Consider the following 12,837-nt stretch of genomic DNA (forward strand, 5'->3'; position numbering starts at 1 on the left):
TGTTATAAATTAAGGCTGGTGCCAAAGGATTATGGGGTATGAACCTCAGGGGTTTCAGTCAGGTTAGGATGATGGATGCATGGAAAATGTGTGTGAGGGTGTTATAATGTGCAATAAATAATAACTATCAACTAAAACAACATATCCAGAAACCAAGGCGAAGGTGGAACCTGTGGAGTAAAACAGATTAGTTAGCAAGTTAGCAGAGAGGTCTGTTCGTTCGTCCTCAGCCCAGCAGCGACCTCTCCCTAAGAATGAGAATAAAATGTTAAATACTCTACAGGGCAATTAGCCCGGGCGCCCAGAGTTACTGCAATCAGCTCTTCCTGTACAAGGAAGAGAGAGAAGCCACAGCCACACATGATCCCACATCTGTATTTTTAGCAGGCTGAGCTTTGCTCGCTCTCTCTCTTTTCGAAGACACCAAACATCCAGTCCCCACCAGATCGTACCAGAAAGCTGACAGTAATTATAATCAGGAAAACTTCCATAAAGTGTTAAAATATCCCGTGTGCCTGTTGCACAATTATATCACCTCTAATCAGTTTGATTCCTCAGCTGATGATTCTGTTGATTATTTTCTCCATTAATCGATCATTTGGTTTGTAAAGATTCTACCTTCACAGTTACCCAGAGGCCAAAGTGACACCTTTTCAACACTTCTTTAATACTATTATTCAAAAGTAGAATCACCTTTTGAGAAGCTGGAACTTTGGAAAACTAGTTAGCAATTTGTTAACTGTCAGTTGATCAATTAATCAACTAGGCCTAATTGTTTCAGCTGTACTTCTATAAACTGTTGGGTACTTTAATTTACAAAAAAACATCCTTATTTACAAGCTCTATGTAAAACGTTCTCAAATGTAGTGTGCGTTACCTGAGAATAAATGCACTTACTTACATTCCACTGCAAATAAGAAATGTATTTTAAAGTGAGCAAGTTTAACTGATTAATTCAAAAGTTCTTACCAGCAGTGACTTTATAGCTCAGAACGAAGGCCAACAGGCAGCTGCAGATAATCGCCCTCATCTTCACACAGGCTGAAATGACTCTGTACACAGAATAATGTCTCACCTCAGCTTATCGAGGCTGAAAACAGGAACTGTGTGGTTACATATGTTAGTTTTGTAAACAGAAATACACTCACCTCAGTGTCTTTTTGTGGTCAAATACAGTTTCCTTTAGCGTGACCATGAGCTCACACATATTTCACCAACAACAAATATTGTATTGGTGCTGGAAAGTGTTGCGTGTTTAGTTATATATATAATATTTTAATTTAGAAGTTCTTACCTACGCAGAACAAAGACTTAAAGAAAAAAACAGAAAAGGATGTGTAAGCCGCATATTCTTTTGTTTTTGTGGTTAATGAACACTGATGGTTTCTGTTATTTAAATATACAGCATGATCACATTGCCCTCACGTGATACTTTGCCAGTACTTAAGCAAGCGCCTGAGGCTTCTAGTAACAGAGAGTGTTTTGCTACTGAACATATAGCGTTTCTCTTTTTCTTATTTTTCTTGTGAATGTTTTCCTGTTTTGATTTCTCTGGAGTTACCTTGGTCAACTATGCGTGGGTGCGTTTAATGTATATTTGTGAATCACAGCTGACCATTGAAGTGTATTTACCTGGCCTGTCACTGGCTGGCGGGGAACCGAGAAGTGGCCTCGGCATCACTTAAGTACCAGCCGGTTCATTGTGCCCCACATTGTTTGCATAAGCTTGCAACTTTCCCCAAAAGCAAGGACAATAGTGGCAGCTGCCCACGCATTGAAGAGAACAAGACTGTATATTTTTCATCTCATCACACCAGCAGGAACCGTTTGTTGAGCTTACTGAGAAGCTGAACAAACGGGCTGCAGATGGTTTTTTTGTGCATAATTCGTAAAATTGTGTGTTCAATCCCCCACACTGCATGAGTGTCTTTTCTCTCCCTCTACAACAAATTCATTATGAAGAGACTGTTAAACATACTCACAATAAAGCAGGTGCTGGAGGGTGATTGGTTCACATCCATCAACCTATATTTCTACAAAAATATGAAGTTTGTCTGTGGGATTTTTTGCACTTTCATTAACATTTGGGCCTGGATCCTAATTTCAGCTCTAATTCATCCCAAAGGTAATGGATAAGGTCAGAGCTCTGTGCAGGCCAGTCAAGTTCTTCCACATCAAACTGGGAAAACCATTTCTATATGCAGCTGGCTTTGTGGACAGAGTGCTGCTATACTGAAACAGAAAAAGGCCAACCACAAACTGTTTTGAACTTTTGTCTATAATTGTTTTTGTAGCATCAAGATTTCCCTTAACAAAGACCACACCATGAACAGTTTTAGGACAGGTTTGTCCCCAGTACATTTGTCCATATAGCATATGTCAAGTATAAAGTATAGTAATAAATAAAGTATAGTAGATGTTTCTCACTCTTCTGCTCTGATTTCTACATTATTAGAATATGTTACTGTGAAGAAAGAAGCTACACCTAGTCAACTCAGACACTGGACCACAATTACCAGAAACAAATAATGAAAAAAATACTTTAATAATAAATGACACAGTATTACTTATTACTTTTGCTACTTGAGGGCGACCATCCCAAACAGTTCAAATAAATACTCTTTTCACACCGGATAACTAATACTTTTCTATTCTATGAATTAGCCTGGGAATAAATCCTGTAAAAACATAATAGTTTTATAGTCTTGTACTGTTCGTGTCTCACAGTCTGATGTCTCTTCTTTCTCCATTGTTGTCCAGAAAGTATTAAAACCACATCAGTGAATCTCGCTGCTGCACTGAGTCACATGTTCCTTCATCACCATGAACACACACTGTAGTTTATTCTGACTCAGTCCACATCCTCCGTCCTGCTGCCCCAAATACTCACTAGAGCACCACATGTGGATTCACCCACCACTGAGTTTTAGTATTTTTGTGCCCTTTTAGTGTTTCCACAGTGTTTCCTTGCTTAACCAGGGCGGAGGGATTTGTCTTGATAGTTCCTTGGAAGTTGGTGCCACAACAGTACCAGGATGGAGATATCCACTTCGAGAATGATCACGACAATGAATAACTCTCTCAACATACATATGGCATCTAACTTTTGTATGAAGTCCGGCTTCAACAAATTAAATTTAAACTCTACAACGTTCACCACCTCAGTGTTTTAGTGTTTACTCTGCTCATCGTGCTTTCCCCTTCAGTTCTCTTGTCCCTGCACACTCACCCAAATATACTTTGGCCGTTAATATCCCTGAGCGGGCTCTCCCAAGTAAAGCCTATATGTGGGAAACACTGCTGCTAGAAAGAATTGGCTCAAAGAGCAGTTTCATTTATTTCCACTGCTCTCACCAACACACTTGTGTGTTTTGACAATATGGAGTCGAGTGAATCTTTTATCACAAACACTGCAGCTAAATGGTTTCTCCCCTGTGTGAACAGGCAAGTGCTGTCTCAGAGTTGCATGTAGTGTGAATCTTTTGCCACAAACTGAACAACTAAATGGTTTCTCCCCCGTGTGGACTTTCAAGTGTTGTCTCAGATTCCCCTTTTGTGTAAACTTTTTACCACAAACTGAACAGCTAAATGGTTTCTCCCCCGTGTGGACGGTCAAGTGTCGTCTCAGAGTTTCATGTAGTGAAAATGTTTTACTACAAACCGAACAACTATATATTTTCTCCCCCGTGTGGACAGTCAAGTGTCGTCTCAGAGTCCCCTGTAGTGCAAATCTTTTAGGACAAACTGAACAACTAAATGGTTTCTCCCCCGTGTGCACATTCAAGTGTCGTCTCAGATGTCCCTTTCGTTTGAATCTTTGACCACAAACTGAACAACCAAATGGTTTGTCCTCTCTCTGGACAGGTTCCCTGGTCTCCTCCCAATCACAACTATCATCAGTCTCAGGTTCAGAGGGGAGTGAAGTCTGGTCATGAGTAGTTGGTTGTAAAGGACTATCTGGATTAAAGTTTCTGGCTGGTTCTGGTCCTCCACAGTCCTCTCCATCAGCTTCTGTTTCCAAATGCTCTGCATCTCTGTTCCCTTCAGTTTGGCTTTGATGAAGCTGTGAGGACTGAGGTTTCTCTTCATCATCTTCTTCACTCTTCACAGGGACAGGAGTGAATGGGAACTTGGTGATATCAGCCTCCTCCAGTCCTGGAAGCTGCTCTCCCTCCTGACTGGTCCAGAGATCCTCCTGTTCCTCTTTAACGTGTGGCGGCTCTGGTGGGTCCTCCTGGTCCAGCCTGGGGCTCCACTGCTGCTGCTGCTCAGGGGGAACCTCTTCTTTACTAACCAACAGCTGCTGGACGCCTGTGAATAAGGAAATACATGTATGTTTTAGGAAAATAAAGTTAAAGTTGATAGAATGAAAGTTAATCATGCATTTAGAAACTGATCCTCCATGCAAATAAGTCCAAATAACAAATATGTATTTATAGTCAAATGTGCATTTTTCTTCTCTACACAAGAAACTGACTGTGCTCACTAAGAACAGGCCATTTTAACAGTTTCTATGTCTTTACCAAGTGACAGACAGAAGGACACACCCCTATCACCATCAATGGGACTTCAGTTGAGAGTCAGCAGCTCCAGTTTCTTCAGGTTCCCCATCAGCAAGCGGACCTGGACTTGCCTCACCGACACCGTCTCAAAGACCCAGTTCAGACTGCAGGCCAATGTGGCTCAGATCTGAGTGTGAACAGCTGAAGTCACATGGAATCTGAAATCCAGTTCGGATTGAGCCACTTTCATATGGTGGTCCAAATCAGATACAGGTTAGATATTCTTAAATGCGACCTCAGTCTGGACAGTCAGATCAGAACTCGTGCTACTTTGATGTCACTCTAGACTGACCGTCGTCACAACTCTGTGGAAGTGCCAGCCACAATGAATGAAAAAAACCCCACAAGAAGCGATAATTCAAAAATGTTACTCCTTTCTTCCAGTGATAAGACAGCTCGGAAATGTACCCAAAACCAACAGAACCTTTAAAATGTTCCACCAAATGCTATAATTTAGCTTTTCACAGTGTTATTGTGCAGAAATTGAAAACACAGGTCAACATCCCGTTGTGGTGGAAACTGAACACATCACGAAGCTGCCATTCATGGAGAACCTCTACACCCAGCAGTGCAGGAAGAAACGTCAACAGGATCAAAGATGTGGCTGGCCAGGATTAAAGAAATTCCCCAAATTCAATTCTTCTTGATTTGAATGATCCAATATTGATTAATAAAATTCAGACATTGATCTTTTAATATATGCCTTTTCCTGTGGATGCGTGAAGCTTGAGTCTCAAGTGGCCACCCTTTGGTTGTTCGAACAACGAGATCTGGCCACAAAAACATGTCCAGGGTTTCTCCACTGAAGGCAAAGACAAGCATAAAGGCAGCTGTCCGGATTGCATTTTGGATATTAAAGCTACAAGACAGAGAAGAGCCAGATAAAAGAAAAGCAAGATGTGCAAAATGGAGGTGAAATATTTTGGAAATATGAACAAATTTCCAAAACCATTTAACTAGACATCAACCAGATACACAATCTGCAAAAAAGTCCCAAATCTAAGATCAGATCTTAGAATCAACCATGCCGGACTTGGAAGCAGCACACCTGCCTCAGGAGGAGGTGGGCTTACGACCTCAGGCCAGCAGCGACAGTCGGGAGTCTCCGAGGCCTTTGCGAGAGGAGCTAAGTACCAACGTAACAGCCATCAGCAGCGAGCACTTACTGACAGCGTAACTCGCTATTTGGTTGAAGAAATGGTGCCATTCCACACCGTTGAGAAAGCAGCGTTCAAAGCCGTGCTACAGGCTTTTGATAAGCAGTTCTTCCCGACCGAAAGTACTTTTCTCAAACAGCGATCCCTGACGTGTATCTGACCGTGAAGGACGGCAAATACGGGACTTGAAGGACGTTGATCATTTCTCTGTGACAACAGATATGTGGTCAAGTGTAACCATGATGCCATACATGAGCCTGGCCATACACTATCTCAGCGCAAATGGGAACTAAAATCCAAGAGGGGTCCCTGGACGAGAGGAAACTGGCCTGGATTGCCACAGACAACAGGGCAAATATTGTGGCAGCGGTGCGAAAGCTTGGCTGGCAATGGCTAAGCTGCTTTGGCCATAATCTGCATTTAGCTGTGTATCAATCAACCAATGTAATGAAGACAGAAAAGGCCCGAGCCATGGGTTTGTGCAGAACGTTGGTGACTGGCAAAAGAAGAGAAACCTGCAGAAAGAACAATATGAGCTTAACGTGCCCCAACATTGCTTAGTTCTGGTGAGTTGTGCTAAACTTCCATTCCAATTTCTTTAGACATTGACATTTCCATTTTTATAGGAGTGGCTAAACATAGGCTACCTTACTGACTTACTAATCTAACTGTGCCTGCAGCCAGGTATGCATGTTGTTATTCTAACAGTAATATAACAAGTTTGTTGGCAGATTTGTTTTTAATGTCACAGCATCCTAAGGTAGTAATGGCTTGAACAGGTAACAGTCCGTGGATGTTTTAAAAACGCGCTCATTCAAACGCAACTTTATTGTACAAAAAATGTGTAACAAATGACGACAAAAACGGTTCCATAATTCATAGTAAACTCAAAAGATAATGAAAAAACAACAAAGTTGAAGTCCTGAATAGGCCTAATGATAAAGTGGTCAAAATATGCTCGACTGACTCACTAGCAGCCATAACTAGGTCAGTATACGGATGCCATTCAGTCACCTGTGTTTAAAATAAATATTATTTTACATGTTATTATTATGTTTATTATGTTAATAATTTAAAAAGCGAATACGAAACGAAACGGCCCAATGGGCCAATCAGTGCTCTGAATTTCTGCTGCCCATTTTAATGATAAAGATACTTTATTGATGCCACACTGGTAAAACAACACAACAGATGGAATATATATTAAATAAAAAGAGTTAGCCTATATCCAATATGCAGATGTGTGAGCATTGTACCGATCTCGAAATGGAGGTAGTGGCACAAAGTAGAAATACAGTGGGTACGGAAAGTATTCAGACCCCTTTTTTCATTTCACATCTTTTTTCACTCTTTGTTTCATTGCAGCCATTTTCCAAAAATCAAAAAAGTTCATTTTATTTCTCAGTAATGTACACTCAGCACCCCATCTTGACAGAAAAAACAGAAATGTAGAAATTTTTGCAAATTTATTAAAAACTGAAATATCACATGGTCATAAGTATTCAGACCCTTTGCCGTGACACTCATATTTAACTCAGGTGCTGTCTATTTCTTCTGATCATCCTTGAGATGGTTCTACACCTTCATTTGAGTCCAGCTGTGTTTGATTATACTGATTGGACTTGATTAGGAAAGCCACACACCTGTCTATATAAGACCTTACAGCTCACAGTGCATGTCAGAGCAAATGAGAATCATGAGGTCAAAGGAACTGCCTGAAGAGCTCAGAGACAGAATTGTGGCAAGGCACAGATCTGGCCAAGGTTACAAAAAAATTTCTGCTGCACTTAAGGTTCCTAAGAGCACAGTGGCCTCCGTAATCCTCAAATGGAAGACGTTTGGGACGACCAGAACCCTTCCTAGAGCTGGCCGTCCGGCCAAACTGAGCTATCGGGGGAGAAGAGCCTTGGTGAGAGAGGTAAAGAAGAACCCAAAGGTCACTGTGGCTGAGCTCCAGAGATGCAGTCGGGAGATGGGAGAAAGTTGTAGTAAGTCAACCATCACTGCAGCAATCCACCAGTCGGGGCTTTATGGCAGAGTGGCCCGACGGAAGCCTCTCCTCAGTGCAAGACACATGAAAGCCTGCATGGAGTTTGCTAAAAAACACCTGAAGGACTCCAAGATGGTGATAAATAAGATCCTCTGGTCTGATGAGACCAAGATAGAACTTTTTGGCCTTAATTCTAAGCGGTATGTGTGGAGAAAACCAGGCACTGCTCATCACCTGTCCAATACAGTCTCAACAGTGAAGCATGGTGGTGGCAGCATCATGCTGTGGGGGTGTTTTTCAGCTGCAGGGACAGGACGACTGGTTGCAATCGAGGGAAAGATGAATGCGGCCAAGTACAGGGATATCCTGGACGAAAACCTTTTCCAGAGTGCTCTGGACCTCAGACTGGGCCGAAGGTTTACCTTCCAACAAGACAATGACCCTAAGCACACCGCTAAAATAACGAAGGAGTGGCTTCACAACAACTCCGTGGCAGTTCTTGAATGGCCCAGCCAGAGCCCTGACTTAAACCCAATTGAGCATCTCTGGAGAGACCTGAAAATGGCTGTCCACCAACGTTTACCATCCAACCTGACAGAACTGGAGAGGATCTGCAAGGAGGAATGGCAGAGGATACCCAAATCCAGATGTGAAAAACTTGTTGCATCTTTCCCAAAACGACTCATGGCTGTATTAGATCAAAAGGGTGCTTCTACTAAATACTGAGCAAAGGGTCTGAATACTTATGACCATGTGATATTTCAGTTTTTCTTTTTTAATAAATTTGCAAAAATTTCTACATTTCTGTTTTTTTCTGTCAAGATGGGGTGCTGAGTGTACATTACTGAGAAATAAAATGAACTTTTTTGATTTTTGGAAAATGGCTGCAATGAAACAAAGAGTGAAAAATTTAAAGGGGTCTGAATACTTTCCGTACCCACTGTAAATAACTATGATTGCACAGGACAAAAAATGGGAGTTGCACGTGCCTCAAAGAGTGGACTGACTGTGACTCTTGCTGCAAAGAAATTTGTATAGCTGAAAAAATTATACAGCGTCCTCTGTGAAACTGGTCCTACAGTTATGTTGGTTTTCCTGGCAAAAAACATGAAGGCCGAAAAAAAACCCCGGCAGTACATGCTGATTCACATGGCCCAGTGGTTGCAGCCTACAACAAGCTGTGCACTTATTGTACCGACTCGTGCAGTTAACTGCCAAAGCGCTGTGATTGGTTGCTTTATCACGGTGGGAACAAAAAATCCATACCGTCACTTGTTGTCTACACACGTTTATTCAGAAAATAAAACACTTGATCTCTATCAGGAGGATACTGACGTTCTTACTGACTGTATCACAGAATACAAAGAGTTTTGTGCAGATATCAACATACCTACAGTCGTATGCAAAAGTTTAGGCAACCCTTACAATTTCCATGATTTTCATTTATAAATAATCGGGTGTTTGGAGCAGCAAATAACTGAAAGACACAGTAATATTTCAGTAGTGAAATGAGGTTTATTGGATGAACAGAAAATGTGCGATATGCATCAAAACGAAAGTAGACAGGTGCATAAATTTGGGCCCCCAACAGAAATATCAATATTTAGTGGAGCCTCCTTTAGCAGAAATCACGGCCTCTAGACGCTTCATATAACCTGTGATCAGTGTCTGGATTCTGAATGAAAGTATTTTGGACCATTCCTCCTTGCAAAACATCTCAGTTAGGTTTGACAGTTGCCGAGCGTGGACCGCCCGCTTCAAATCTCCCCACAGATTTTCAATGATATTCAGGTCTGGGGAACGTTGTACTTGTTCCTCTGCATAAACACCAGAGTAGATTTTGAGCAGAGTTCTGGCTCGTTGTCGTGAAATATCCAGCCCCGGCGTAATTTCAACTTTGTGACTGATTCCTCTACATTATTCTTAAGTATCTGCTGATACTGAGTGGAATCCATGCAACCCTCAACTGCTGGCAGGAAGCTGGCTTGTCCAAATGTGCGTTAGCAGACCTCGTCTGTTTCTGACGTGTGTGCAGAAAAGGCTTCTTCCGCATCACCCTCCCGTACAGCTTCTCCTTGTGTAAAGTGTGCTGGATTGTTGAACGATGCACAGTGACACCATCAGCAGCAAGATGATGTTGTAGGTCTGTGGACTGTTTTTGCCTCTCCGATATTTTACTTAACTAGAACTGTGCCTGTGGTCTTCCGTTTCCTCACTATGTTCCTCACAGTGGACGCTGACAGCTGGCTTTTTGTAGCCTTCCTCTAAACCGTAATGTTGAACGATCTTTGTTTTCAGGTCATTTGAGAGTTGTTTTGAGGCCCCCATGTTGCCACTCTTCAGAGGAGAGTCAAAGAGAACAACAACTTGCAACTGGCCGCCTTAAATAACTTTTCTCATGATTGGATGCACCTGTTTATGAAGTTCAAGGCTTAATGAGCTCAAACCAAACCAATTGTGTGTTCCAATTAATCAGTGCTAGGTAATTACACGTATTCAAATCAACAAAATGACAAGGGTGCCCAAATTTATGCACCTGTCTACTTTCATTTTGATGCATATTGCACATTTTCTGTTCATCTAATAACCCTCATTTCACTACTGAAATATTTCTGTCTTTCAGTTATTTGATAGCTCAAAATGGAATTGCTGATCCAAACACTTGATTATTTATAAATGAAAATCAGGGAAATTGTCAGGGGTGCCTAAACTTTTGCATACGACTGTAAAGCAGATAAATTCGGTGTACTCTATTGATAAACCTTGGGACCCCAGCGACCTGAAAGAACTGTTAAATCTGAAGAAAAAAGGCTTTCAGGTTGGGTGACAAGGGCAAAGCAAAAGGAAATACAGCGGGAATTGAAGGTGAAAATTAAGGAGGGGAAGCAAACCCACAGACATAAACTGGAGCAGCAGCTGAAGCAGCAGCTGGAGCAGGTCTGGTCTGGCATCAGTAAGGTCACTGCTTGTTGAAGACCAGGACCTCACTGATGGGCTGATTATGTTTTTTAAAAGATTTGATTATCTGTGTAATGATCACCTGAGGCTAATCCTCACGGGGGTTTTATCGCCGTTTTCTCGCTCATAAACAGAAAATATGTAACGGCAGAACGTTAGATGACACGCGGCATAACGTTACGTTACCATGACAGCAGCTGGGCAGAAATTACTTTTACCATGAAGGCGATGTAGAAATAATTATAAGTTGTAACGGACTACGTGTCCTCGTGCTGATAACGTGCCGTGCTCGTGTGAAGACAGGAAGTAAACAGGATTTGCGGTGCTGCCGTCAGCGCTCCGGGATACTTTCGCTTCACATGGCCAAAAATGTTATCACAATAAAAATGTTCATATCTTTCGATATCAATAATTATCACGATAAAGTATCAAATTGTTATTTCTTTTGAGTTTAAAGGCTGATTTTTGCTCCTCAGTGAAAGTTAAAGACACCTGATGGTTAATTGTGGTTTAAACTCTTCTTTATGGTCAGAACTAGACAAACATGTGATTCCAGACAGTGGATCACTTCACAAATCTGAGGGAGAACATTCAAAACAATTTTGATAAAATCTTTTTCAACAAATATGCAAGAGTAAAATTAAGTAAAAGCTTTTTTTCTGTCCTTTTTTTTCCCTCAATAAAATAAACATCTTAATAAAAAATTCAGCCCTAATTCGTGTGTGATTCTAGCGAATCAAATCAAACATTTATTGAACATTTATATTGTTATTGAAAAAAGTTATATTGTTATAATTATTGTTTTATTGTCCAGCCCTACTCCCAAACTTTAGTCGGTTGAAGGCGCGGTCTTGTAGCTGGAGCTTGTCCGGGGGAATCCCTGCTAACACCGGATGCAGCGACGCTTCGACGCATGTGATGCGAGTCGACGTATTTACGTAATCGACTATGTCAAAGAATGGCCTCAGCCCTAGAATAAACACAACCTGCAATTACTACAGCTGCATGAAGCCAAAGTAAACATTTTTCCCTGATTTAATTGCAATAAACGGATTAAACTGATGATGAAATAACTACATCATGTTATGCTTTGTCATGTCTGTCAGCAGGACAGAAGAACTCATGATGCTCATGATGAAGAGTCTGAATCACAGGGAAATCTTAGCTCGTGCTAACTCGCCTTCACTTTTCAGCAGTTGTGGAAACAACAGAGAGACTTATTAACGGACACACTTTGACCTACACTCTTCATTTACTGCCGGACTGATAAAATACTCACTCACATTGTTCGCCCCCTAAAAGACTTCCTAAAACTTCCTGCTCTTATAACAGCTCCTGTCACGAAGATGTTCTTTGGAGGATGAGGAGAGGAAAAGCGCTAAGTGATGGCAAAGTGTGCGAGTGAAAATCATCAGTTAAGCACTGATTTTAATGATCGTGAAATTTAAGTAGCGGCGATGCGCTGAATATAGGGAACACGCCTCTGTTATGTGCACTCCGCAGACTGTCTGAGGTCCACCTTTTAATTTCTGTCAACATCACATTTTCAATTAACATTTAGATAATCAGTTTTTGACCTTTGTAAATTGAAAGAAACATCCCATCTTTGATTGTTGGGAATATTTACAGTACAGATACAGATTCTCCTCTTTCTAATGAACGGATATAGAGATGCTGCATTAAGGTGATGTCTGTACGCTCTCAACAGAGGTTTAAACTGCTGGACATCATCTTCAATGTGACAACAGGATAACCGCCTTCACTTTTCCAGCAGCTGGTGAAAAACAAACAAGCATTTATTCACTGACAGACTCACATTTACTGCCAAACCTCCCTGCTCACCGCCGTCTGAGACAACAAGACCAGACAAGAGAAGCGTCTCTGTCTGGGAGTTTTTCGGGTTCATTCCCGATTGAGGAAGGTGAGTCAGGCCAACAAGACAAAGCTGTGTGCATTTCATCTCCGTCCAGCCAGCTGATGAGTCTGTGTCCTCCACAAAGAGTCTCTGGAAGAAGGCGCTTATTTATAACTTGTCTACATTGACTAGCAGCTTATTAGACACACGGGCCTGCAGGCTACAGTCACTTCAGCACCAGCAGCTCAGCTTTAACATTTAGTTTTTACACAAACACTCATTTTTACTTACTTGTGGTTTTGTTTTCATACATTT

At 41.5% G+C, this 12,837-nt stretch overlaps 1 protein-coding gene across 2 annotated transcripts in view; it reads right to left on the reverse strand.

The window, feature by feature from the left end:
* The window catches only part of LOC119907221, a 35,727-nt gene extending 34,680 nt beyond the window's left edge, over window positions 1-1,047 (reverse strand). For both annotated transcript variants that reach the window (XM_038724931.1, XM_038724932.1), the window contains exon 1: window positions 970-1,047. The gene's annotated coding sequence lies outside the window, so the exon portion shown is untranslated. The remainder of the gene's footprint in view (window positions 1-969) is intronic.
* Between the last annotated feature and the right edge of the window lie 11,790 nt (window positions 1,048-12,837).

Source organism: Micropterus salmoides, unplaced genomic scaffold, assembly GCF_014851395.1.
Source record: "Micropterus salmoides isolate LMB-PRFRI ecotype aquatic unplaced genomic scaffold, ASM1485139v1 Ms_hic_scaffold_17, whole genome shotgun sequence".
Classification (NCBI taxonomy): domain Eukaryota; kingdom Metazoa; phylum Chordata; class Actinopteri; order Centrarchiformes; family Centrarchidae; genus Micropterus; species Micropterus salmoides.